Genomic DNA, 27,495 nt, shown 5'->3' with positions numbered 1-27,495 from the left:
CTAAAACTATCCCAGCATCTCAATCCTAACTCCAAGTTCTTGAAAACATGTGGCATTGTACCTTTTCTAGTTTAATCTTTGTAATATTTGATTCTCTCTTATTCTTCTTTCTTCATCACTACATTAAAACAAGCAGCATTCACGATGTTAATAATTATAAACATAACTGAATTCCAGGATTCAGTCGAAGACCGCTTTCTATGAACCTGTATGTAACCTGAAGGAAACACATCGAACACGCATGACCTCTTCTCGTCTTTCAGTCCACCTCGGATCACATGCCGATTAAAAAATGTACAGGAGTCATTATGTCATTCGATAATAACTTGGCTTTCCCTTCTTCCACAAGCATTCTCATTCCGTGTTTTGGTAAAAATTATCACATGTGCCTGGCTTATCTCATTAAAATAAACAGACACGACTGAGTTCATATCTCTTGAGACACAGTAAACACAATGCAAAATGTAATTCCTCAAATTGGAATAACTGATATCTACTGAATAAATAACTGAATAATTAAAGCTTCTTCAGAGTGAGAGTCATAAGTTTATGTCGAAGAGCAACAGAATTATTCTGCGACTGGTATCATGGAAAAAAAATAGCTAATAAGAACAACCAAAGTTTTATAAGGAGTTCAGTAGACTGTGGCCACCAGCCAAATTTCATAGCTGCACCACAGCTTTAGCTGAGTTGCTAAATTTGAAGGCAGAGTAAATGTTCTTCTCCCCTTTCCTAGACACAACCCATAAAATAATAGGTTCTCTTTAATGTCTAAGAATGTTGTTTAGGTCTCATTCAAGTCAACAACAAGAGCTTCGGTCTCGGAAAAAGCCTAGGCAATCGCATTAAGCTGCAGTATGTAACACTTAAACAGCAAAAGTCCTGGAATCACTTGCTTCAGAGTGAGGCCATCACAGGATCCCGGTACAATTTCATTCAAGGAATTCCGACTAGCTAATTGCTTGGCATCCTCAGGATCTCTAGGTATCATCTGAATTCCAGCTACTGAAATTAAATCTCCTATGTTTCCATTTTCTAAAATAATTCCTCCATTCAAATATCCAAGAGCATTACATATGGTCATAGTTAAAGCACCTTGCTGTTGACAAGGCACTTTCTTGAAAGTTTCTGCAGGCTATGTGTCACACACCGTGCTTACCTGGGCGGTCCATTCCCTGGGAAGTCGCTTTTCCTGCAGCCTCCTCCTTAAAAATATTCCTACACCCATGCTGATTTTGTATCTGTTCAGTTCAAATTTAGATTCATTGGTACTTTTCCATAGTTACATTTCTTGCTCAGTTGATATGTCCTTTTATTTATTCTGAAGTTTTCGATGTAAGACAAACAGGAATACCACCTTCTAAAATTACTACTATCCTACCATCCTCTGATGGAACATTAGTGGGAAGCAATATTCTCCAAAGCTATGAAGCATACACTGCCCTAAATTACATTGCAGTCGCTGCCCTGAGCTCACACATTTTTGAATAGAAAGGCTCCCAGGGATCTCTCTGTACTGACTGCATTTACTGCTTTAAAATATTTTTAACCCAGACGCTGAAGTGCCAGCCTTGCAGTTCCTCATGCTAATCCCAGCTTGGGTGGCTGTTCTTAAGGGAAAGCATTCAAAACATTGTAACAGTGCATCAACTTTGACCCTTTTCACTTAAACATGAGACTCTTAAAAAAAGTTTGAATTCCAGAGGGAATCACTGAACTTTGACCTGCTTAAAATTAGTTTTGTTTTAGTGCCTTCATGGTGACTCAACAGGCCAATTTTCCAGACACTTAAGACGTTTCTGCCCCTGAAGATTCCAGTTTAAGTCCACAGCTATGTTTGCTGGTCAGATCAGAACACTTTGTCCCAGGGTTTCAAGCAACAAATTCCCAGATCTCCATCTCTTTGCCAGATGTTGGCATTAGTTGGTATTAAGCTGGATCTAAACACATACACACACACACACACACACACACACACACACACACACACACACACAACACATTAAGAGGAGAGGCTCTATTTTTCTTTTCTTGCCACATACAGTCTTTTAGGAAACAAAGTTTTCCACTCAAAATTCGGTCATGGAGAAATGTTTATCAGGATTATATAAACATTACTTACTAGCCTAACTCCTACAAGAATAAAACTCCTAACTTTTGGTAAGCAGTACTATGATACATTTATAATACAAGCTTTCTGAATCTACTTTTCTTAATGGGGAACAAAAAAGTACTGGGGTTTTATTTTCTAATCTGTTACAGATTTTTTAAATTGTCAATGAATACTTATATTGCAAATGGACCCTGACACAATATTATACTTTCCTCCAATGGAATTTCAAAAACAACATTTTTTTGTGAAAAAATCCATGACAATTAATAGGTAAAATAAAGTTACCAAAGAACTAAAGGTATAGATATAGCACAATTCATTCAGTTTCATTTAACACCTCAAAACTGCTCCTCCTTTTAGGTAAACTTGCTTTTTTGCAAAAATAAAACAGCACCCAATTTCATTAATACAGTCTAAGATGTTTAATAAGAAGGAAGTAATTATTAGTCTAGAACAATTCTTGCATAAACTCTGTGCTTTAAATTTTTTAGAACAGTCGGGGATAAAGGCATTCAGGAAAAGAAAACCCATTTAGTACTACGAGATCAGAAAAAAAGAAAGAAAGAAATGTTAACACAGTTAGTTAGCCAGGAAAAAAGAATCAGTATAACACAAATCAGTCTACAAAACTTACATACCATGTTAAACAAGAAGACTTTATTGTCTCCAGGAGTTGAGTTAGCTATACTGGAAAGCAACACAAAAGTGCATACGAGACCATATTTGAACGCTGCTTTGCACTTAAATCTATCAATTTTCAAAGAGCAACCGATGACATTCTTGAAATACAGGCATTTGATCCCTATTGTCAATGCCCAAAGCTGGAAATCAGAAGCTACAGGGTACAGTGTCACAAAAACTGATCACAGAAGAATTTGTTTTCTCTATTAAGCAGCACTAATTCCAATGCTAATACTCAGAAAATAAAAACTACTCAACTGAGTCTCTCTGGCAATTATTTCTTTCATTTCCTACCCATTTAAGAAAGAACACAATAAGGATGTTCAGGGGTGCCTGGGTGGCACAGTCAGTTAAGCATCCAACTTCAGCTCAAGTCATGATCTCACGGTCCATGAGTTCGAGCTCCGCATCGGGCTCTGTGCTGAAAGCTCAGAGCCTGGAGCCTGCTTTGGATTCTGTGTCTCCCCATCTCTCTCTCTGCCCCTCCCCCGCTCGCTCTTGCTCTTGCTCACTCTCTTTCTCTCTCTCTCCCTCTCAAAAATGAAATAAACATTTAAAAAATGTTTTTTAAAAAGATGGTCAAATTGGGGTAAATGGTGAATGTTTTGGATATGTACATTACTGCTTCATTTTTATTTTATTCATAAATCATTCAACACATAACATTGTGAGTGGTAATGAATGGCCACAGATTTCTTAAATTAAGAAAATATTTTGAATTCAATTATTTTACATTTCAAGCACATGTAACTGGGTTCTTTACTGATGGCTAAGAAAACAAGCACTAATACTTTTAAAAATTGAGTCAATTACTTATGTGAAGAGGTCAACTAAAATGAAAATTTCAAATGCTAGCAAATAGTACCTCCAATGACATGAAAATAAGTATGAATTATGTAAGATGTTAATGAAAATACATATATTTATAGATAAGACAGTGAATGGTAGTATTTAAATAAAATTATATAGAGACATTCCCATGTAAGGACCATTATCTGAAGAATCTGCCAACAAAGGATTAACACTGTAGTTGCTTAATCCTTTAACTGTCTTAATAATAAAATATGCTACTAATTGTATAAGGTACTTTGGCCCTGCATTCCAAAAGACATATTTACATTTTTCTCTGTATACGTTGTAAAAGCTAATATACTGTGTCATTAAAAAGTAATGTGACTGGTTTTCATACAAACATACCATCTCATCCACATGCTTTCCCTTCACACTGGTCCCCTTAGAACACGATTCCCTTACCCTACAGATCAGCCATCAGTCACAGTATTTCTACCACCTTCTGAAAGTGCTTTCTAAGTCTGGAACACACACACGCGCACACACACTTCTAAATATCCTCAATGGTGACAAATTTCATAATTTGAAAGTCAATTTTAGCCGTTTTCATCATTTCAGGGAGACATTTATAGCCAACTCTGGTGAATAAAAAAAAGGATGATGAATCTTGGTATAAAATACGAATAGAAAGTAATGAGATGGATGTTTTAGTCAGGCTTGCAAATGATTCAAAAGACAATTCTGAGAGGAAGTTTTCCAAAATGTTTTGAACAAGGGCATCATTGAAATCAGGGTATTGCTTCTCTGGGTGACAGTCTTGAAAAACAACATTAATATGAATGCATAAGTGATAGCACAATTGTTTTTAAAAATCAAACTTGGTACTTTTCACTCATACTCTGCATATATGAAATAAGCAGATATGCATTTTCATCTAGATGGTCATATATGTACATTCTGAAGCTTCCTCTGGGTAAAACGAACCACAGGTTGATTTGCAAAATAATATATACAACATAAACTTAACTCTCGATCGTGCAAAAAAAGAAAAAAAAACCTTTATTTCCATAGTCAGATATTTACATCCATCCACAATCTGTAGACTTCTATAAACTTTTTTCTCTCCTATATACAGTCAAAATCTAACAAGAGCTCGCTGTGGGGTTATGCATAAAAACTGCAAATTTAAACAAGGTGCGATCGTATACTTTTTCACACATTATTGTATCATGCTGCACCAGAACACTAATGTATGCACAGTTCCAAAATAGCTTGGGCTATTACTGCACAGGCTTGAAAACTACTAAATCCCAATAAGAGCACGTTTCAAAAACTGTTCCTTCATTATTGCACGCTAGTAAAGGTTGCTTTCGCTATTTATATTTTACAAAAGAAAAAATGCAGAAATGTCTATGACATTGCCTCATAATTCTGAGGTCTTACTTATTAGACTCTTTGTAGTTATAAAAGTTGTTTCATCGATATAAATATGACAATTGGACTCAATACTATTTAATCGACTCAATTATGGAACAAGTGTGCTTTTTTCCTTATGCTGCCCTACTTTCTTTTAAGTTGCATTTGAATTATTGATGAAGTTGCAATAAAGCATTTCTTTGTTATACATAGTTTAGAAGTAGAGAATGATGTTTCACGGTTAATTTTTAGACTGATAGTGATAAAATAAACACACTTGTTGTCCTTTCAAAGAAAGTCAATAGCATGGTACAAGCTTAAAAGATTGACTTTTCCTTTTTTTCTACTGTCTTAAAAATATGTTGGGCAGAAATCATGAATATAAATACAAATATAAAAGGAGAAGATAGTGAGCAATGTGCACTATAGAAAACACAAGTAGGGTCTTCCTGGGTATTGAAAAGATTTACAAACTGTGATAAATTTAGGTTCTGTTATTCCTCAAGTATTCAGAGGACTTTAGTTATGTGGCAGGATGAGGAACCCAAAAATGGCAGAATGAATAGTTTTGGGGACAGGGACATTTCTTATTTAGACTACCTAATCATTACACAACTGATGCCACTTCCACTCCGTTTTCCAAACAGTCAGAATGATCTTTTAAAAATGCAAATCTAAATCCTTTAATCTCTTGCCCTTGCTTTTTTGATAAAAACTCCAGATCCTTAGCAACAACTACAAGACCCTACTTAAGACAAGTCCTGCCTCCTCCTCCAGTCTCATTCTTTGAAACTTTTGCCCCTCTCTTTCGCCACTCTGGTTTTCTTTAGTCCCTCAGTATTCCAAGCTGTAGCCCACCTCAGAGCTTTGCACATGCTGTTCTCTATGCCATATTCACCCACACCTTCTCCACCTAGTTACGTCCCCTTACCTCTCCTCATATCCCAGCCAAAATGTCTCTTCCTCCTGGAAGCTTTCTTTGAGCTCCAGAATAAATCAAGCTACCCTATAACCCCTTTATAATCTCCTATACTCTTCTGTCATAATGCACTCCATAGTAGTTATCACTAATACCATAGCACGACTGTTAGTCAACCTACATTCACCAAGTTACCAGAGTAATGGATGAGCTCCATTCCCTCTGTGAAACACACTATTGGCCATAGCACCCTCGTGGCAAAAAGGCTACTCTTAACACATACACACACACACACACACACACACACACACACACACACACACACACTCTCTCATACCATTTTAATTGCCTGCTTGATCCTAAGTCCATTTATGCCATTTCTACTTCCTATTGGGTAAATTCATTAAACATTACATAACTAATAAGAGGACAAAAGAGTTTTTAGTGGCACTAGATTAAATGTCTTAGAAAAAATAAAGGCAAATTGTTTTTAATAACCACTAAAGTTCTCTTTACTTCATAAAATTGGGATAAAACTCAAAAAAAATCTACGCAAATTCTGCACTTAAATTCCTTGCCAAATGCCTTTAAGCTTCCCTGCCATTTTTAGTAAAAAAAAAAAAAAAAAGCCATAGAATATATATTATGGGTGTAACTTACCCAAGAAGATGACACAGATCATCACTCAGGGGACCCATACTTAAAAGCCTTGACTATACATCAATTGATGGGCAAACTGATAAACAAGGATACACTGATTGATAAAGCACATGTTTAAAATCCTAAAATATTTAAAGTACATATCATTTCTTTAGTATTCTATATAAATAATTATGTTTATAATTTTTTAAAATCAACAGTCCAGCTAGCAGTCATAATTAAAATGAAGAAGAGAACGTTCCTCTATGCTATTTATTGACACAATTAGATGATTAACCTCCATCTTTCCCACTAGACTGGAAGCTCTGTAAGGGCAGGGACCAAATCTCTTTTGCTTACCATTGTAACCCCATTACTGAACATTTGTCACATGTGACAAAGACTTGCAATAAAAAGATTTTAAATGAGTGAATGCTAATATTAGTCAAGCACAACAACATTCTTTATTTCAAATTATTAAGATCAATATGCAAATAGTTATACAGAGAATAAGAGCAAATGTGAATGTAATCACCTGAAAATTTCAAGGCACAGTACTTCAAGATAACATATGTCCTCTACTCAATAATGGAAAGATCATTCTTGTGTATATTTTTTTAAATCTTAATTTTTTAATTATTTTTTTTAAAAAGCACTCTCTAGCACAGGGAAGTTTCTGCTTTTTAATTTATGAACTACACTTAAGATTATGTAGTTAGGTTTCCTTAGGTATCTAACCATGATTACCATATCATTATTAAGACTCCTGTATACTAGTTCCAAATCTGGCTACCATTTAATTTTATCTGGGCGCCTGGGTGGCTCAGTCGGTTAATTTTATCTGTAATACAAAGTAATAGTAATGCTACCTGAAATGTATTTATCCCCTTTCTTCAAGAAAGTCAAAGCAACCAATATCTTTTAAGCATACTGCTAAGTATATAAATGAGAACACAACTAAAATGAATTTTTATTAACAAAATAAAAGATATTAATCAGGAAGGTGAGCTATCTGAAGTTCAGGCACAAGATCAATCTGGGATAATTCTTTTAAGCCATGCTGAGTTTTGCCAGAAAATGTTTATAAACATTTAAAATTCCAAAGGACATGAAGGAATTCACTAAATTTATGAAAGGTTTCTTTTCATTGCTGAGATGATATAAATAAAGGTATCTTTTCATTATTACATGTAACTGATTTATAAGTTTATGAGTCAGAGAAAAATAAGTAAAAGCATTCTGGAAAATAAGGCAGGATATGGCTCATAAATTACAACCAGATATACACAGGGGTAATGGTGTCAGTGTGGCCCCAACCTTTTAGTTAATTATGAGGAATTGTTAAACAGAAGGAAACCCTAAGTCATTATGACCCTGGCTAGCACACACAGACACACACACACATAGACACACACTCCCTCCGTGATTTGTAAAATATTTTAAAGCAACACAACTGTATTCTAAAACCTGATTTATTTTTTAATACTTGGGAGTTCATATGATCTCATTTTAACAGTTACATGGGTCAAATGCAAAAAACTGTCAAAATTTTCTCCAGTACAATTTTTCCCCATTTAATATACAACTTATGCTCTAGAAATCTAGTTCAGAAGTCTTCAAGGTGGAGGCAAAAAATAATAATAATCTATTGGAATGCTAGTAAAAATATTATGACTTCTACTTACATTATTCATTCTATAGATATTCTTTATTCCCTCTTTATCTCATTCCTTTTAATTTCTATTTTTGTGTTCACCACTAGTAAAATAATAATCTTTTTATTGATGGCGTACATAAATGATCCTAAAAATTAGGAGAGCAGTGAATTAGATGCCCATCTGGGAAGCTGGAAAACCTAGGCCTATACTCTTGTCCACATACTGGGCCAGAATGCCTCCTCCCTTACCAATGCATGGAGACACCATTACCCCCATCACATGTTTACATCCAGTCAGCTGTCCTACTTCCAATTAAAATGTTCCCCTGGCCTCATTCATAAAGACATTTTATCCAAGGCTGGGATTATTTATTTTTTCCCCTGTCACCCATTTTGCCTGCCCTCTCTTCACTTACCCCTCTGACAACCATCAGTTTGTTCTCTGTATTTATGGGTCTGTTTTTGCTTTTTGTTTGTTGGTTTGTTTGTGTTTGTTTTGATTTTTAGATACCACATATAAGTGAAATCATATGTATTTGTCTGTCTTTGTGTGAATATTTCACTTAGCATAATACCCTTTAGGTCCATCCAAGTTGTCATAAAAGGCAAAATCTCATTCTTTGTTATGGCTGAGTAATATTCCATTGTGTACATATACAACATCTTCTTTATTCACCAGTTGATGGACACTTAGGTCACTTCCATATCTTTCCTGTTGTAAATAATGCTGAGATAAACATAGCAGTGCATGCATCTTTCCAAATTAGTGTTTTTGTTTTCTTTGGGTAAACAACCAATAGAATAACCAGTTCATATGGTAATTCTATTTCTAATATTTTGAGGAAGCGCCATACTGTTTTCTGTGTGGTTTTATTTTTTAATCTAATTATTAACAGATTGCCACAGGGGCCCTCATTTCACCACAGGAAGAAGTTCATGTTAATGCCATTCTCTTTCTTTCCTTCATCATTTGTTACACATTACAGTCTCACATGCTTTAGGAAATGGATTATGGATGACGTCATCTAATTTTTAGCTAAATTAACCCTCATGACATGGACAAGTGTTTTTTTTTTATTTTTTATTTTTGAAACTTATTGTCAAACTGGTTTCCATACAACACCCAGTGCTCATCCCAAAAGGTGCCCTCCTCAATACCCATCACCCACCCTCTCCTCCCTCCCACCCCCTATCAACCCTCAGTTTGTTCTCAGTTTTTAAGAGTCTCTTATGCTTTGGCTCTCTCCCACTCTAACCTCTTTTTTTTTTCCCTTCCCCTCCCCCATGGGTTTCTGTTAAGTTTCTCAGGATCCACATAAGAGTGAAAACATATAGTATCTGTCTTTCTCTGTGTGGCTTATTTCACTTAGCATAACACTCTCCAGTTCCATCCATGTTGCTACAAAGGGCCATATTTCATTCTTTCTCATTGCCATGTAGTACTCCATTGTGTATATAAACCACAATTTCTTTATCCATTCATCAGTTGATGGACATTTAGGCTCTTTCCATAATTTGGACAAGTGTTTTTAAAAGACTTCCTACAAAACAAAACAATAATCTAGGGATTTCCAAGTAATACGAATAATGTAAATATAAATGAACATGGGAAAATGGCAAAAGTATATCTCATAGACCACTGCTAGCTCTTTGTTAGTCACCTTTCAAGGAAAATCTATAAGAATTCAAAAAATAGAGGGGTGCTTGGGTGGCTCAGTTGGTTAAGCATCCAACTTCGGCTCAGGTCATGATCTCATAGTTTATGAGTTCAAGCCCCGCATCGGGCTCTCCACTCTCAGCTCAGAGCCCACTTTGGATTTTGTATCTCCCTCTCTCCCTCAAAAGTAAATAAACATTAAAAAATAATTTAAAAACATAGAGAAATTCTCTGGAAGGCTGTTTGTGGTGGATGCTGTGGTATGCTACCTGGTGGGTCTCATCTCCCAGATGCCAAGAGTGTTGGCTACTGAAGACTCCCTTCCTTAAGAACTGCCCTCATCTTGGGGCGCCTGGGTGGCTCAGTCGGTTGAGCGTCCGGCTTCGGCTCAGGTCATGATCTCACGGTTGGTGACTTCGAGCCCCACGTCGGGCCCTGTGCTGACAGCTCAGAGCCTGGAGCCTGTTTCAGATTCTGTGTCTCCCTCTCTCTGCCCCTCCCCTGTTCATGCTCTTCCTATCTCTCAAAAGGAAATAAACATTAAAAAAAATTAAAAAAAAAACTGCCCTCATCCAAAGTTCCATACCCTCCCCAAGGATGTCCCACATCCAACAACAACCTCTGTGAGGTTACAGAGGCCTGGTCCCCTTGCCTCATTTCAGGACATCTCTAAGAAGCCATCCAGTTCCAGAGCTCCCCATAGATTAGCTGTACCCTCAGATGTGGCACACTCAACTTCTCCATGGGCCCATCCTGCTTCTCTCAACCCCTCACAGGTGTTGTCCCCAAAAGCCCTTGCAGTAAACCCAGTGCACACAAATTTACATGTCAGAGTTGGTGTCCAGGAAATTCTGATATACTGCCACTCTTACTTCTACTGTCATTTAAGCAGACCCTTGCTCTAAGTGTTTATTGTGCCCTAATGAATGCGTGTGTGTGTGTGTGTGCGCGCACACACACACACGCTCTGTAGAATCATGCACTCTAAAAATTTTACAGATGGGACACCCCTAAAGTATTAATATGTCACCAAATATGCAAATACAGCATTATAACTGCTGACTTAAGGAGCCAGATTTTCATTTTTTGGCTAACACATCATTAGTTCATTCACAAGCAAAGCAAACCACATTACTCAACACTACAAGGTTCCCCAAAGCCCACAAGACAGAATCTCGTGAATAGGAGTCTACAATAAAAAGATCACCCTGATCTGACCACTTTCCACAATCACAGCCTCATCTCAGCTTGTCCCCATCATGCTCTACTGACACCAAACAATCTGTAATTTCACCAACACACTATGCCATTTCTCACCTCCTTGCATTTTTACTTATGTCACACTGCCTGGTTGGAATGCTCTCCTCCCTTCTTGGAGCACCACTCCCTGCCATACTTAGCTTAACTCAGAGCCTTACTAAGGGCAGGCTTCTGGGAACAGTGTGTCTAAGTGCAGGCAACACAGGGGTGCAAAGTCTGCAGAAATGTTAAGAAACATAAGTAAAAGGCAGTGGGCTTTTTATTATCATCTGGCTCCAACAATTCTAAATTATGTAATAATAAAATGGTCCTTCCCACCAGGGCTGACTGCCCCAAAGGCCCACCTTGGATATGCCACTCACCCAATTTTAAGCCTTAGACTCAGGAATTCCCAGTAAAAATTGAGCAATCCTAGTAAAACTTTAGGTTTGAATACAGGTTATTATTAACCCCAAGAAAACTAAAAAAGTTGTATAAAAAGTAAAAGTAATAAATTCATGATACTCTCAGAGATAAACAACATTTACAAAGTCAAAGTGACTGTGTTTACTAAACTGATTTAACCCCCCTACGCACACACGAAAAAAGATGAAATTATATTGGAAGAAAGGGAAAAGGAGTACGTGTGGTTTTAGATAGGTGAGGTACAGGAAGATTTGCAAAACAAAGCCAAATAGTAGCAAATAGATTGATAACTTTTTTTTTTAAATACTAAAATAAGGAGTAAACATTTTATTTAGAAATACAGAGTTGAAAGTGGTGGCAATGGGTAGACATGATCATTAGTAAGGTAGGAGTGCTATTTTATCACGGAACTTTGAGTTTATATAACACACATATAGTATTCTAATATGTATTTAACTGATGAATAAAATACTTAACTCATACATCAATTCACTTAGTAAACCTTCCCCAACCTGGCTCTCAAAATACTCTATCACTACACCTATCACACGGATACATAATTACCGGTTTATGTTACTTGCTCCCCTATCAAATCAACATTCCTTCAGACAAGAACCAACATTTATTTATATTTGTATCCCCTGGCAAAAGTGATACTTAAATTTAAATTTAAATCTGAATTCAATAAATATTTACTGAGCTCCAAGTAGACAAAAGTAGTAACAAGATACAGGTTTCTGATTTCAAAGGATAATATTTATAACCATAAAATGTCATCATATGGTAGAACTCATTATTTGCCAAGGATTGTTTTAAGTGCTTTGTATCCATTCTAACATTGATTCCTCGCAACTGCTTACTGATATGATTATCACCATTCTGCAGATGAGGGAATCACATACTGAGAGGTTAAGTAAATTGCCCAGCTCAAAAGAGTAAATGATGATCCAAAATAGGGGTATAATAATGAACTACAGCATCTACTTCCAAGGCACAAACTCACAATTATACCTCAAAGGATAAGACATGTTCACAACATGCGTACAATATGGTACAATATATAATTAAGTCATAAAAGTGTTTACAGATGTAAATAACGTAAGATCAGGAGAGATCTTCGGTCAGTATATTCTATGAGGATACTAAGAAAAAGTAAAATTTAATTTGGAAATTAAGATATGGGTAGGGTTTCAGGAAATCTATATGAAGGAATGTTATATACAAAAGGAACACATAGAAATGTGAAGGCAAATACAAAGATGTAGACAGAAGGCACTATATGTTTTGTATCGAATCTTTCTTCCTGAATACTTAAGGGCTATAACAGGTACAGATCCAGCCAGCAGAGATCCCAGGAGAGATATGGTCTTAAGCATCTCTTTTCTAAACCTATGAAACATGGAAACAATGGGTAATTACCAGAGGGAATATCCCATTAGGTTACTGGAATGAGGCTAAAAAGTAGGGTTAACAAAGCACCTGGACCTGGGCGACTTTCCATGGTTTTTTTGTTTTTTTTTTTTTTTCTTCTTCTGAAATCCTTCCTTGTGTCTCCATCTCTAACACTACTGAAAGAGTCCAAATTTCAAGCCTTCTTTTCCTTATACAAATAACAGCAATACCCTCATTATTAGCCTGTCCAAATCCATTCTGGCCTCTCTTAAATTTGGTCCACCTGCTATAGCCACAAATTTTATTAGTTTCTTGCTTAAAACTATTCAATGGGTTTCTTATCACCCTTATTATAAAGACTCAACTCTCCAACATGGCCCATCAGGTTTAACGATCTGATCCCAACCTACCTCTAGAGTTGCATTCCTTAGTCACTCGACTACAGCTATGCTGGCCTTCTAATTCCAAGAACGTATCCTTCCCCCTTTGTAATCTTTGCACATGCTACTCCCCATGTCTCAAAAGTTTTTTCTCTAGTCCTCTTTACCTCATTAGCCATTCTTCAAATGTGACTTCCTCATGGCAGCCTCCTCTGATTGGCCCCCCTAAATAGATCAGATACTTCTCCCACAGATTGTATATACTTGTGTGAAATAGAGTTCTACAATTTGCAATCATAAATGCAAGCAATTCATTAACGTTTATCTTCCTTTATAGGCTTTAAATCCTTGTGTACAAGATGTGTGTCCCCTCTACACATCACTGACATTTAACATGGCGTCTGGTTCATAGTAGGTGTTCAATAAGTATTTGTTGATGATTGAATGAATGAATGAAAGGACAAAACAAAAAGAGAAAGCCGAAATACAGAGACAAGTGGATTGAGAACCAAGGAAAGTCAACTGATGAGCAAGTCTGAAGTAGCTAGAAAAAGCAACTCTGGAAGAATTGTCTGAGCTGACTATGAGCAGTGGCTTTTTATGTAATGGCATGGTCTCTGGCATGAGCATTCTGAAAAGAGTTGATATGGCTGACATGTTGCAGACAGTTGGGGAGTCATCTGGGAAACTGTGTTCAGCTTGAATCCAGATCAGAAGCAAATTATTCTCAAAGGGTAAGTTTCAAATATGAGCCTAAAAAGATAGGAGACTTGGAGATAGGTTTTAAGGCCCCCAAAAACCAGACTTAAGAGTCTGGGTCCCATCTGGCATTCAGGCACTTTGAATTTTTGAGAAAGGGGCCACATGATCTAAATAGCATGTCAGGAAGATTGACCTGACAGTGGTAAACAGAGCAGATTGTAAGGAGAGACGCTAGTTTGTGGAACTTTGCAATAGGTCAGAAATGAGCTAAAAAAAGACTGTCCTCGAGTGATAGAAGTGTATATATAAAGAAAGGGGAAAATAAAAACATCATTTTGAGGGATGACTCAACAGCACTTAAAATATACTTCCTATATTACCATAGCTAAGAGCCCATGCTTCAGAATCAACCACTCTGGGTTCAAGTCTCAGCTCCAACACTAAACAGCTATGCTACTTTTGGGCAAACCCAACATTATCTGTATAATGGGGCAGCATTTGTATCTAAATTAGAGAAGTACTGGGAAGAATCAATGAAAATAAAAAAATAAAAAAACTGCTCAGCACAATGCCTGGCAATAGTGAACTATGAATCAATGTCAACTGTTATTTTGTGCTAGACAGAAGAAAGGGCACAGTGATGGCATGCCGGGGAACATATTTTTGGTGGGTATGTCTTCATGTCCAAGAAGATAGCCACCTATACTGTAAAGACTTAACTCCTGTCCTTCCTTCTTCTGCCTGATCTTCATAATGCCTCATAATTTACTTCTCTGGCTTCTGATCTGGATTCATGCTAAACCCATTCTATGCCAACTCTCTCAGAGACCTTGTTCTTCAAGCTGTTTGAGCCATTTCTAAACTTAGGCTTTCAACATTTTTTTCCATCTTGCCCTGTTACTCTAATGCTGCCTCCTAGAAGCAATCCTACATATGCAACTTGAAGGTAAACCTTCTGTGGCTAAATATACTTCTCTCTTCCTAAGAAATGTCAGAAAGATTATGTTGAAAGCAAGTGCAATGTTAAACTCGGTTTTTAAGAGTTAACAGTGAGTAATTTTTTTTTCTCTAAGGATAGGTAATAGCATCAGATTCTGAAATTAAGCACAGCAGGAAGAAAAAGGCTGCACAGATTTCAGAGTATCACAGGCCTCTGCAATAAAGCACTTAAAAATGCCTTGTATTGCTAATTCTTTACACAATCTCCTTTTATTTCCAAAGTAGTATGCGGGGCTTGAGCCATGAGACACGCATTGATGTTAACATTACACTGCCTGAATTAGAGCCATTTTTCTACTGAAACTCCTGTTAGGTTTAGAATTACTTTTTACCATCTTTCCCGCAATACATTTTCTGGCCTGACTTCCCAGATCAAATGAATGGTTGCCTCTTCTAACAAGACTGGACCTACCTTTGTAGTCATTATCTTAGCAAACATCCTTCCCCTCAAGATTCCAACAACCAGGCCTTGAGCTGTATGGGAAATGTGCCTACTCAAAGGTCTCTGAGTGGATGAGGGCAACTCTCTGCTTCACTGCTTTCAATCCCCACTTCCCGCTCCCAGGCCCTAGTCAGGACTCTTCACTCACTAATGGAACTATTCAACAAATACTAATTAAATAGCTAATGTCAGCAAGGCACCGCACTAGGCACCATGGTGGATTTTCGAAACAGTAAAGTGAAAATGGCACTGGAGGCAAAGGCCCACTTGGTGACAGACAAACTATCAGATGGAGACTTTACTAAACTCTAAAGAGACTGGGAATACACAGTTCTATGAAGATTTGCCAGTTTCATGATCACCAAGCTATTGGTTAGCAATTGGAAAGATTTTGTCCTCATTTTACAAGACGTTTTTGTGTCATTTAAAAGCTTTCTTTTCCAGTCCATGTGGAAACCCTGTCATTCGTTCAATAAATATTTATTGAGTACTATGATAGTATGGAGAACAAAACAGACTTGGTCCCTGTCCTCATGTAGTAATTGCTGCTCCCAGGATAATACACACAAACAGTGGCCTGATGATTTAATCCTATACAAAACTCAGGTTTGGTTTTGCATTGTTTATTTGTTTGTATGAAGGCACTTTCCTGTAAGGACCATATTAGACTAATTAAAACCCTGTCCTTGTCTTATCTCACTAGGATTCCTTTTCAGCATACCCTTTCTTGACTCTTTATCCACAGTAATCACAACCAAACTATCCTACTTTCCACATATCACTCTCTTCTTCTGTGTTTATTCATTCATTAAACAAAGGTCTTTAAGCACGTACTCTGTTCCAGATACTGTTTTAAGTATTGGGGATACAAAACTGGATAAAGAAATCAACCTCTGGTTCTCAGCATACTTAGCAATCTTAGATTTGTCCTTACAGAAAGTTCTTTCCAAACCTAGAATACCCATAACTACCACCCTTCCCCCAATCCCAACCCAATTTGTGACAGGTCCCCTCACTCTTGACTTTAAACATGCTAATGTTCTACACATTTAAATTTAATAAACGCAATTTATATTTTATTTCAAAACTTCTAAAACCACATCATCAAAAAAAGTACAATTCAGCAATCAGCTGTGCTTTATCTAGGCATTGCCATTATTCTTTGAGATCTTACTTTAATTTCAGATGCCATATACATAGCCTAGTACCAAACTAAGTCAATACTTTTTTTTATCACTGGTTCCCAAACTCCTATGTGCAAAAGCATTGACAGTCGTGCTCGTTAAAAATGTAGCATTACCGGGCAACTACCACAGAGATTCAGATTCCCTGTCTCAATGGGGGCCAGAAAGGTAGAGTTTTAAAAATATCCCAGGTGGTTTTCAACTGAGTGATTGAGTGATCACCTTTGTGAAATACTGTTCTATCATTTCCTTTGATGTCAGTTTTTAAGTATTCAGAATCTGTTTCAAGTCACAAAATATTTCCTATTAAGTGCAAACAACATGCATCTGTGTTATATATCACACACACACACATATTTGTTAATAAATCAACCAGTGGGGTACTTGATAATCATATTCAACATCCAGGTTTTAGTTCACATCTCAGGCATCACTTTCTGTGACTTCTCACCTGTTCCTTCTAATCATCCCCTGTGGTGGACAGGCAGGTAAGGTTCATGCCCCCACACCAGCATGTTGGCCACAGCATGATGGAAAGAACACAAGAAGCAGAATCAACTAGACTGAAATTCAGGCAATAATTCTCCTGCTTCCTAGCTGAGGGAAACAGGCCAGCGCCTGACCCATTGGAGTTTGTTCACACATCCATGAAAAGTGGATGATACCCACCTAACAGGGGGGCTGTGAGGATTAAATGAGATCCTGATCCATGCCTAGAACAGGATCAGTGCTCAACAGCTATTAGTTTTGCCACTTTTCTGTCATGCAGGGCCGGGCCTTCGAATCAAAATGAAGCTCAGTCTGCAAGGCATGTGGGCTCAACAATCATTTGTTCTGCGGCTGCTCTGTCCCAGGCATTGTGACTGCATCAGGAATACAACACAGTGCCTTCATGGAGTTTATCTTCTGATGAGAAGTGTTTTGTCATCCTACCAGTTACCCCTTTCAAACCAGGCAGCAATGCATGCAAGCACATCTTTCGCTTCTCACTTCGTCCACTGAGATTAACGCAATGCAGTGGCCAATGGTGCCATGATAATAATGACTTTGTGGTGGGGTGCCTGGGTGACTCAGTCGGTTAAGCATCTGACTTTGGCTCAGGTCAGGATCTCGTGGTCCATGGGTTCAAGCCCCGCGTTGGGCTCCATGCCGACAGCTCAGAGCCTGGAGCCTGCTTTGGATTCTGTGTCTCCCTCTCTCTGCCCCTCCCCCACTCACGCTCTGTCTCTCTCTCTCTCTCAAAAGTAACCAAACATTAAAAAAAAAAAAAAAAAAAAAAAAAAGACTTTGTGGTGACAGAAAGGTTAAGAAAATCCCAAAAGCAGTGATAGGGAAAGAGAAGCAGGGAGGGAAGAGCATTTCAGGGGTCTGAGTAAGTCCCTAGAAATAGATACTGGGAACATTAAGGTTCTTTACATATTGACAGAACTGTTTGTCTGTTTAGTATGCATTAAAATTAGCACTTCATTTCCTGATTTAATGTAGAAAAGACACTACTATCCTGCTGGTAGTGTAGGTATCGTGGAGTAAGGCTGAGAGAGAGAAGAAAGACAAGTCAAAGCAAAAGTATAAGAAATAGTATGCACTTGTTCAAAAGCAGTTCCCAGTGCAAGAGTAAATTAATGAGACTGATTGTGCCAGATCCACGGGAAAGACTGCCAATACTGCATAGTAACACTGAGCATCGCAAGAACTCACACTCAAACCTCAGTCACGCATCAAACAACCTCAGCTTTTCATAGCCATGAATTACACTGGGAAATCTTAGCACACATCAGACTTGGGGGCAGGCCCTAACCCAGAATGGGAATGGACCAGCAACTAGAGAGGGTATGAAGCCTGGCACAGCAGAGGATTAAATCAGACATTTAGTGAGAAACAGCATCTAGAAAACACGTCGTCAAAAGTACTAACATCTCTTTTCTTTTTCCTCTCACAAATGTGAAGTTCATCAGCCTTTTTTAACATTAAAGTAACCAGCACTCACTATTTGGGGAAAACTATGCCAAAAGGCTCACAGTAAGCAGTCCTCATCCTGGGCACAGATTCCCTAGGGGGGTCAATTTGCTTGAGGAATGTGTCAAAAATTAGCTCCCTTTTCCTGCCTCCCACCCTCCTTGAACTCTGACGTTGTCCCCATGCCAGTTTCCCACACAACACCCAGAACCATGTAAAAATCAGGGTCCCGTGAATCCCACTTGAAATTAATATGTTAAGTCAGTGTCTAACGTCCAAAAAATGCTCACCAGCATACACAGAAGGATCGCTCTCCATTGCATTACTGAGAATCAGTCTGCATCTGAACGACACGGTCTTCATTCCTCCACCACAACCTCCCCCCCATGCTGGCCCAAAAAAAATAGCAACAACTCAATTCTCAGTCCAATAACGTCTTTTCTCAGATGTTGTTCTCCCAGTGGGTAGAAGAATGAACTGCTGCAATGCCACCCGCTCCTCTACAGTTTCTTTTAATTTAAAGTTACAACAGGAGGGAAGAAAAGAGACTTTCTATTAAGGGACAACTCCCTGAAGGGTCTCTTAGCTGACAATCGAAGGACTGCTCATGGCAGTGATCAAATCTAACGCAACAAAGTGCTGGTGGCTCTGTGACTCATCACAGCAGGAGCTAGCACTGAGGGCCACTTGAGTTCAGTGCTTTGTGTGCAGCAAGTTGGTTTAGGAACAGTAACATAGGGGAGCAAAGACTTGCAAGGTGTTTGAGGCTCAAGATAAAATGCAGACTTACAGTGCAAGTTGCTTCTCAACTGAATAGGAAGCCTAGAGGGGTAAGGAAATGAAGGGAGCACTCTGTCTACCTCATGCTTCAGGGCAAATTACCTGAAGATGGCCAAGGTCAGTTGGTCTATTTGTTGTATGGTTTCTAACCTGATAAAAAATAAGGATTGAAGCAGGAGAAATAAACCGAGCTATTTTTAAAAGGCGAGCCTTAAAGATGTTTGCTTGCAAAAACAATGCCTTCTAATTACAGCTAATATCTATTGTTTGAGTATATTTACTCTCACCTGACACAATTCAGCTATACCTTTCCAGTTGCATATTATGAGTACATTAAAAAGAGTTCAATACAGTAAACCCCCCCTTATCTGTGGTTTCACTTATCTGAGGTCACCCACCCCCCTGACGCAGATGATCCTCCTTCCTGAAGGGTAGACTAACACTACGTCACGGTGCCCACCTCATTCACCTCACCTCATATAATCATGTGGGTATTTTATCATCTCACATCATCACAAAAAGGGTGAGTACAGTACAATACGAAATTGTGACAGAGACACCACATTCACATTAACTTTTATTACAGTATATTTGTATAACTGTTCTGTTATTATTAGTTATCGTTGTTAATCTCTTACTACATCTAATTTATAAATGAAATTTTATGATAGGTACGTATGCATGCATAGGAAAAAACATAGCATATATAGGGTTCAGTACTGTATGTGGTTTCAGAAAGGCATCCACTGGGAGTTTTGGAATGTATCCCCCCAAAATAAGGGGGGGGGGCTACTATATACTTTGAACATTTCCTCTATGCCATACATGGTACTATGGATTTATACGTAATTTCATACAACCTCATTTAATGTGACCAGGACTCAGTGAGGTGATACTATTGTTATGGTCATTTTACATGGGAGGAAAATAAAGCATCAAAGTGCTTAAAGAAATACTGGGTCTTTTTTTTTTTTTTTTTGGTGACAAGTCCACCAACCAGAGCTACTGCTACTAACCTCTGGGCTATACTACCAAACTAGAACCATACCACTCAGATCTCCTGTTGCAAGATTATAATGGACTCAGCGCCCCACTTGCTGCCCCTAGGTCTCTAGCAACACTGATGCCCAGAGGCCATGCTTCCAGGGGGCTGCTCCCAGCCAGCGAATGAATACTCCTCCAATGGCTGACTCTCTTCTGCCTTGCCAAACCTTTCCTGGATTGCACTACAGTACAGCTTCTTTCTACTCAACCCTCCCTCCTTCCGTCTCTCCTTGCATAAGTATCAAACATGGATCACAGCTGAAAGGCTCTCCCAGCCTTCTGCTAACTCTTCTTACTATCTAATCCCCTTTTGTCATCTGCTTCTCGAGGGATCCAAACTAATGTAATAACCAAGTCACTTACTTACTTTTTTAAAGCCCTTCCTTTATCTTTGGTCAGTTTTATAGGTTCCCCCCACCACCACCCTGCTATCCAAAAGTTTGCTTTACACCATTTTGCTTTCATGAAAAACCTACATTAGTACCTGTTTTCACTAATCCAAAGAGGATTTCTGCTTTTACAAAATGGTAATTGCTTCTTCACTTTAGGCCATTTCAGCTCACAAAGGGTTTCACTGGAATGCTCTACTTCCAGATAGCGGGGGGAAGCCTATACTTAGAGAGAAATTTTCTGTATCACTGGAAAGAGAAAGCATCCAGTAATTTCTCCATGTTACTATACATCATCTCTTCACACAGGTAATAGTATATTTATTGTGCCTTTCTCCTTGTCTCCAGTATAAACAAGTCTATGAGGTTCTCTTTGAAGAAACTGCTGACTCAAAGGGCAAACATTGCAAAGTCAGATTTATTTCTTTTTCCAAGTGGAATCTCTATCTACACGTACTATAACTTCATATTACTGCAAGGTATTTGACTGACTATGGATAAAGTCATGATAAATTTTCACTAGTTTGTATCTGTAATGGGAAATCAAAAAGGATAACAAGAAGAGAGATCTATAGTTAGGTCCTAAGGTTTTTGTTGCCTTTACCTATTATGTAGGATAAAATGCTAATTACTGAAGGAACATTTCTATGAATAAAAGATAGAATTCACACTTGCACCAAATACAGCATCTTAATAAAACCACATTGTCAGAGATCATATATAGACATTAACTGAATCACTATTTTAAAATGTTGATCTCAGCCTCAAGGAAGTGATATATTTTTCTTCTTGGACTCAAATAAGTCCAGTACAAAGCAAGTATGAAATTAACCTTCAAGTATTATTAATGATCAAAAAGACTTGACTGGAGGGAAGACAAGTGTTGCTAACATTTACTAAGCACCTGGTTCATGACAAACCGTATTCTAGGAATTTGACATATAATATCGACTGTAATCCATGCAATATCTCTATAAGAAAAAGCATTATAATCTCCACCTTTAGAGGTCAGTAAAAGGGCCACAGAACTCCAACTGAAGTCTTGGAAGAATTATACGTAGACCTAAACTGAGAAGCTCCAAAAGCTAGTGGGATTGCCTCTTACATCCTGGTTCTTTCCTGAGTTCCCTACCTCAAAGACTTTAATTGGTGCTGCAATGACAACACAATACCTGAGCTTCCAGAGAATTCCAACTGGAGAACAAGCCAGAGCCCTCCCATCCCACTGAATGAGACACTATCTGTCCCCTTTGGACATATGATACTACATAATCACAAAATAATTGAATGAGAAGTAATTGAGCATCAAAGATAGAATCAGGGTTTGTTTGTTTGTTTGTTTGTTTTCCTTTGTAACTTACAACGAACTTTAAGCAATGAAGAATGAATAGACCTGTATCTATAGAATTCAGTAGCACCTCTCCTGGAGATACGTTTTTTTTTTTTTAGGCTCAGTTTTTAAAGAGTGATTGTTTAATGTATTCTTTAAATGCATTTATTTCCCTCCTACTTTTATCAATATGCCTGCCCAGCATCCTTACCTGTAAGCAGAGTAATTACTTGCCTATAAGGTACAATTCGAGTAGTGCCAAAAAAATCCTTATATTCATAAATGTTTCTTCTGGCAGTTTCACTTGATACCTGTATTCACAACTCTTTCTCTAAGGAATTAGATGGTCATAATAAACTGCAACAATAATGGTAATAATAATAATAATAATAATAATAATAACCACATCTAGAGAATTAAACCATAATGAGCTATTAACACCTTTGAATTAATTAATGAGCCAGAGGTTAAATTGGACAAATGAGGCAGGAATTCAGAAGGGTCCTTCAGAGCAAACGGGGCTGTTATCAGGGCCCATCCTACAGTTTCAGGCCCCTGATCCGGAGAGCATTCAAAAGCACCCATGCAAGCAGGTACAGGTGTAAGGGGTTGAGAGAAGCAACTCAAAAAGCATATTCCCCTTAACTTTAAAGACAAGGAAACTGAAAATGGTAAAGTTTATTAAATACCACCACAGAAATGTCTGAACAAGGCCCAGCTAAAAGTGACTGAGAGTACCTGAATATCTGCCTGCTACCGACCCATAAGTGCTCCATTTCTCCCCCTTTAAATGTAAAAATTCATTATTTTTAAGCAAAAAGTTAGATCTGTGCTTTATATTCTTGAAATTTTCACTTTACTCTTCATTAAGAGCAACTTTTCATGCAAACGAATTCTTGGCTTAACTGAAAATCATTAAATAACTTTTCTACATCTAAAATCTTTCTCCTGTTAGGTATGAGTAATTATTTACGTTACATCACACACACAGAAAATAAACAACAAAGACCCCACTCACATTTGAGAATCATTTACCATTCCCACTCCCCAAAGCTCCCCGCAATGGGAAATGGAATAACAAGACTGATCATAATTGGATTAAGAACTATAATTCTTTAATTCATTCATCAAATTGAGGCATTTGGAACAGTTTATTTACAGAGTTGTTTAGACAGTTTTGTGTGGTGTTTTTTAAGATAAACCAAAATGTCTTTCTGAAAGAAGTTTCAGATCCCAAATCATTAACATATGAAAACCAAATGTAGACAATTTACAAATGGGTGTTTTAAACAACGTTTGGAACAAAATTGGACTTTTATTTTATTAACTATCTACAAATCTAAGTTCAGGATATCGTTTATTTGAAACAGCCAAGCACTTTCTTTGCCTTTAAAATAAGCCTACAATTCTCAGGCTACAAAATTGTGATGAGTATGTGAGGGAATGCTTTGACTTCAGGCCTAGAAATAAAGTTTTCCAGGTTACTCTCAAAACTCTAATTATAGCATTCCCTACCACTGCAGGTGATTGGATATCGCGTGAAACATCCAGGTTATGCCAATCAATTATACCCAACAATTTTACCTGATGGAAATCTAAATAGTGTTCAACCTTAGAACTCTAAGTTATTTAAAATCCAGTGTATTGGGGGAGATTACTAAAAACAAGTTTTATCCTGCTCTGTATTTTACTTTTATACATATATATAATCTGAACATGACTTCAAAACAGTGATTGCCTATCAAAGAATACAGCTTTTTCAAGAGGATGGTATATTCTTTTAATCATACCATAGTTTTCATTTGCTTTAAAAGAAAAAATTATTCAAGCATTCAAATCCATTCTTTTAACCGGAAAATGAAATTTTAAACTTTCCATATAGGTCATGTCTTTCCCCTCAAAAAGGACCAAAAAAAAAAAAAAAAAAAGCCATCATACTGAGTATAAACTTTACTCTTTTATTTACTATTTACTCCATATACTCCACAAATAACATCTTTATAAACATATATTCATTTTTTTCTTGTACAAAATAATGTGTCAGTCAAAACAGGATGTGCATTTACATGTATAGGACTAAGTTAACTTGAAATAACCACTGAATCTCAAATGCCTGGTTATTTACCAAATAAGTTTGAGAGTTTTGAATCCTGTATATAACACACCATTCAACCAGAACTGTTTGAGCTCAACAACAAAACTAATGCAGAGTTTCTACATTAAGAGTTGAAGCTCTTTTTTCCTATACTAAGAGTTTACTCTACAAGTCTATGTCAGATTGATTCAATATTGCCCATTCAAAAAGCTACAAAAAGATTTTTTTATAAACGTACAAGCAAACAAAAATCTCTATTAATTCTTCATGCACAAGATTGTTAGAAGACCACTGGAACGAAAGAAAAAAAAAGGATTTCAAGCGAGTATGCTACTATATAATTAACACAAATAACTAAATAATTATGCACATCCCTTCCCACCCCCACAATTAAATGTTTTTAAACAACTCATGTGATGAAAGATCTACCTTTTAGGCAAACAAAAGCAATCTCTACCAGTCTGAGGATTTAAAGCTGTATTGCATCAGTTTTAAGTGATGCTTATGATTTTTATCTTATATAGTTCTGAGGAATAAACAGTTGATGACATAATTTGCAGAACTTTGCACAATGCCTAAGAGAACTTTCAGTGTAAGTACTTTTGATTTTAAATCATTGTGGCTGAATTTATCTAGGCTTCAGCCTAGGAGCTATATTTAAATCAGGAAGAAGCAACCCCAGAAACTTTGTCCCATGTATCTACATTTGAAACCAGATTCTTTCCGTATCAGAGCTAACAACAGTTCACATACAGCTGAATTCCTTCAAAATTAGACAGATCAAAATTTTTGCACTTCTGTAAAGACTCTAAGACATTGTCCGTCCTCTTTTTAATTCTGTAAAAGTCAAACTTAAAAAACATTTCCGAATACTTTAAAACCATCTGGCCCTTCACCTAATCTTGGCAATCGAGCCTCACTCCTCTAATCCTGATCAAAAACTCTGCTCTGTTTTTTTCTGATTGAAATGCCCATTGCCTACAAATCTCCCACGCGCCTACTTCATTGGCTTGTTTTGTTTGCGTGGGCTTTTTTTTTTTTTTTTTTAAGGATACTAGGGGCCATTATTTATGAGCAGCAAGGAAACAAATCACTCTGTCTAGTCCCTTTGCAGATTCCCACACTTATTACCCAAAATCCCACAGATCTCCCTTGGTCTTGCCCTTGACTGAAGAATTGTGTTGAGCCTGAAGGCAGTCTCTGGGGAAATCCGGCTCATGCCTTTCTTGACAAACTACTTTGGATATCTGGATATTGTGAGGCTCTCAACTGGGATAGAACAAATCCCTAAACTTTTCTGAAGAAGTACAGTGGACTGCCACCCAGACTGCCTGGCTATGGCTCTGCATATTCACAGAGTTCCTCCTTTTGACCTGCTTTAGTTGAGAAAGAAAGACATTAAAATGAATTCACATTCACCACACTCTGCATTTAGTCACAGAGGCCAGCGTCTTCAGATACTCACCAGGGTCCATCTATTTATTAATAAATTCGCTTTGCAAAGTGCAAGGGAAACGACTATTAAAATATGTAAACAATGCTTCATGTACCTCCGACGCCAGCAGATCAACACTCAAGAAACTGCTGCTATCAAACGCAAATATTTCCAAATCCAATTTGATTTTAACTCAGATAACCTCTTTTCCTTGCTCATTACTCTAGCCCCACAGTGCAAGCGACATTTCCCAAGCCCGCGCTTAAAGTGACACAACACGTGAGTGGTTTCGCTTCGTACACGGAGGGAGGGGGGTGTGGGGGGAAAGTAGTTGCAATTAAAATTAACGCTTCCGGTCTCTGGAATCCCTAGAATTCTGAAGGATGAGACTGGTCTCCGAAATTCCAGGCGGGAGAGAGGAGGACTGGTAGGGAGAGGGAGTGCAGAAAGCGAAACAAAAAGACTAAAGGGGGGGTGGAATATTAAGGCTGTGGGGTGGGCTGGGGGTCGCCTTTATATTCCAGGAAGGGGAGAGAGCTTTGTCCAACTTTCAGGGTCTGTGGTCTGGCGTCAGCCCAGATGCACACGCGAGCCTCGGGTCTTCCCCGCACTCCTGCCCTCCTCTCGCATCACCACCTCCACCGCCACCACTTACAAAACAATACCGGCAACAGCGCGCAGGCTCCCCAACAAACATCTAAAGTTATCCCATTTCCTGAACGGGGTCCAAGCCCACGCTCCGGGGTCCCCCCCCCCGGCCGGCCGCCCCCCCGGAGGATGCCAGAGCCACCTCAAGTCCCGAGCCGCCTCCCGCCTCCCCACCTCCCCTCACCCCCAGCCCAGTCCCCCTCCCTCCGTACTTGAGGAAACTCCGGTGGCGGCCCCCTCCCTCCTCCGCCGGCTCTCCAGCTGGAGCCGGGAGCGAGTGCTGAGTGGCGGGCACGGCGAGCGGCTGAGGGGAGCTCTGCGCCTTGGAGGTCTGCCCACAACAACATCGGGACGAACAACAAAGTTAAAACGCTGCGATTCACGCACCTTACCGGGTCTCCTTAATGTCTCCTCTGGCGTGGGATGCAAAGTGGCACAGTGGCGGGCCGGGGGCCCCCGGGAGGAGACTGGAGATGGGTTTTGGTGGCTCGCCTTTTTCACTCTGTGTGTGTGTGTGTGCGTGTGCGTGTGTGTGTGTGTGTGTGTGTGCGCGCGCGCGCGTGTCCCTCTCCCCCCCGGCTCTCGCTCGCTCGCTCTCGCTCCCCGTGTGGCTCTCAAGGACGAGGTGAAATCCCTTTGCTGGTCATGAGGCGGCTTCAGAGACAAACAACACAATGCGAGTGCAAATAACAAAAGGCAAAAAGACAGTAGGAACAATGGGGGAGGCGAGGGCAGCGCACCAGCCGGCGGTCACCGCGGCCCGGCGCCCGCCCCGGGGGGTGCGGCGGGGGCGGGCGCGGGGGCGGCGCCGGGGGCTCCGACTCCCTCCAGGTCGCCCCCGAGCTCCCGCAAACCCACCCTGAGCTCCTTGCTGCAGCTTGCCGCCTGGCCGCCCTCTCTGTCCATCCGAAGGAAAGGAGCCCCAGAGTTTGCTTCCCCGTCTGCTGCAGAGTAACTAGATTGTAAATAACGCGGTGATTACCCACACCGTGCAGGAATGTTTAAAAAAAAAAAAAAAATCTGCCCTCCGCTTAAAGGAGCGATAAAATGAAATGGCAGGAGTGGAAGGAGGCTATCTCTAGATCTCGGTGGAGCTCGCATCTATAAATACGCATTCGGGTTTAGTCAGGTCCCCTTTGTCAACTTCTTCCCTGCGCTGGAACCTCACCCGCAGCCCTGC

General features: G+C 38.8%; 1 protein-coding gene across 7 annotated transcripts in view; it reads right to left on the bottom strand.

The window, feature by feature from the left end:
* Window positions 1-27,283, bottom strand: part of SOX5 (SRY-box transcription factor 5) — a 1,011,059-nt gene extending 983,776 nt beyond the window's left edge. For 4 of the 7 annotated variants that reach the window (XM_019452503.2, XM_019452501.2, XM_053895316.1 and 1 more), the window contains exon 1: window positions 26,703-27,082. The gene's annotated coding sequence lies outside the window, so the exon portion shown is untranslated. Of the gene's footprint in view, window positions 1-1,159; window positions 2,253-26,702; window positions 27,083-27,173 lie in introns of those variants that run through there. The other 3 variants (XM_019452504.2, XM_019452505.2, XM_019452506.2) reach the window with 3 other exon arrangements.
* Between the last annotated feature and the right edge of the window lie 212 nt (window positions 27,284-27,495).

This window comes from Panthera pardus, unplaced genomic scaffold (assembly GCF_024362965.1).
Source record: "Panthera pardus isolate Hobbes unplaced genomic scaffold, ASM2436296v1 HiC_scaffold_6, whole genome shotgun sequence".
Classification (NCBI taxonomy): domain Eukaryota; kingdom Metazoa; phylum Chordata; class Mammalia; order Carnivora; family Felidae; genus Panthera; species Panthera pardus.
The sequence above is the reverse complement of the archived record's forward strand: the minus strand, read 5'-3'. Positions and strand labels throughout refer to the sequence as shown.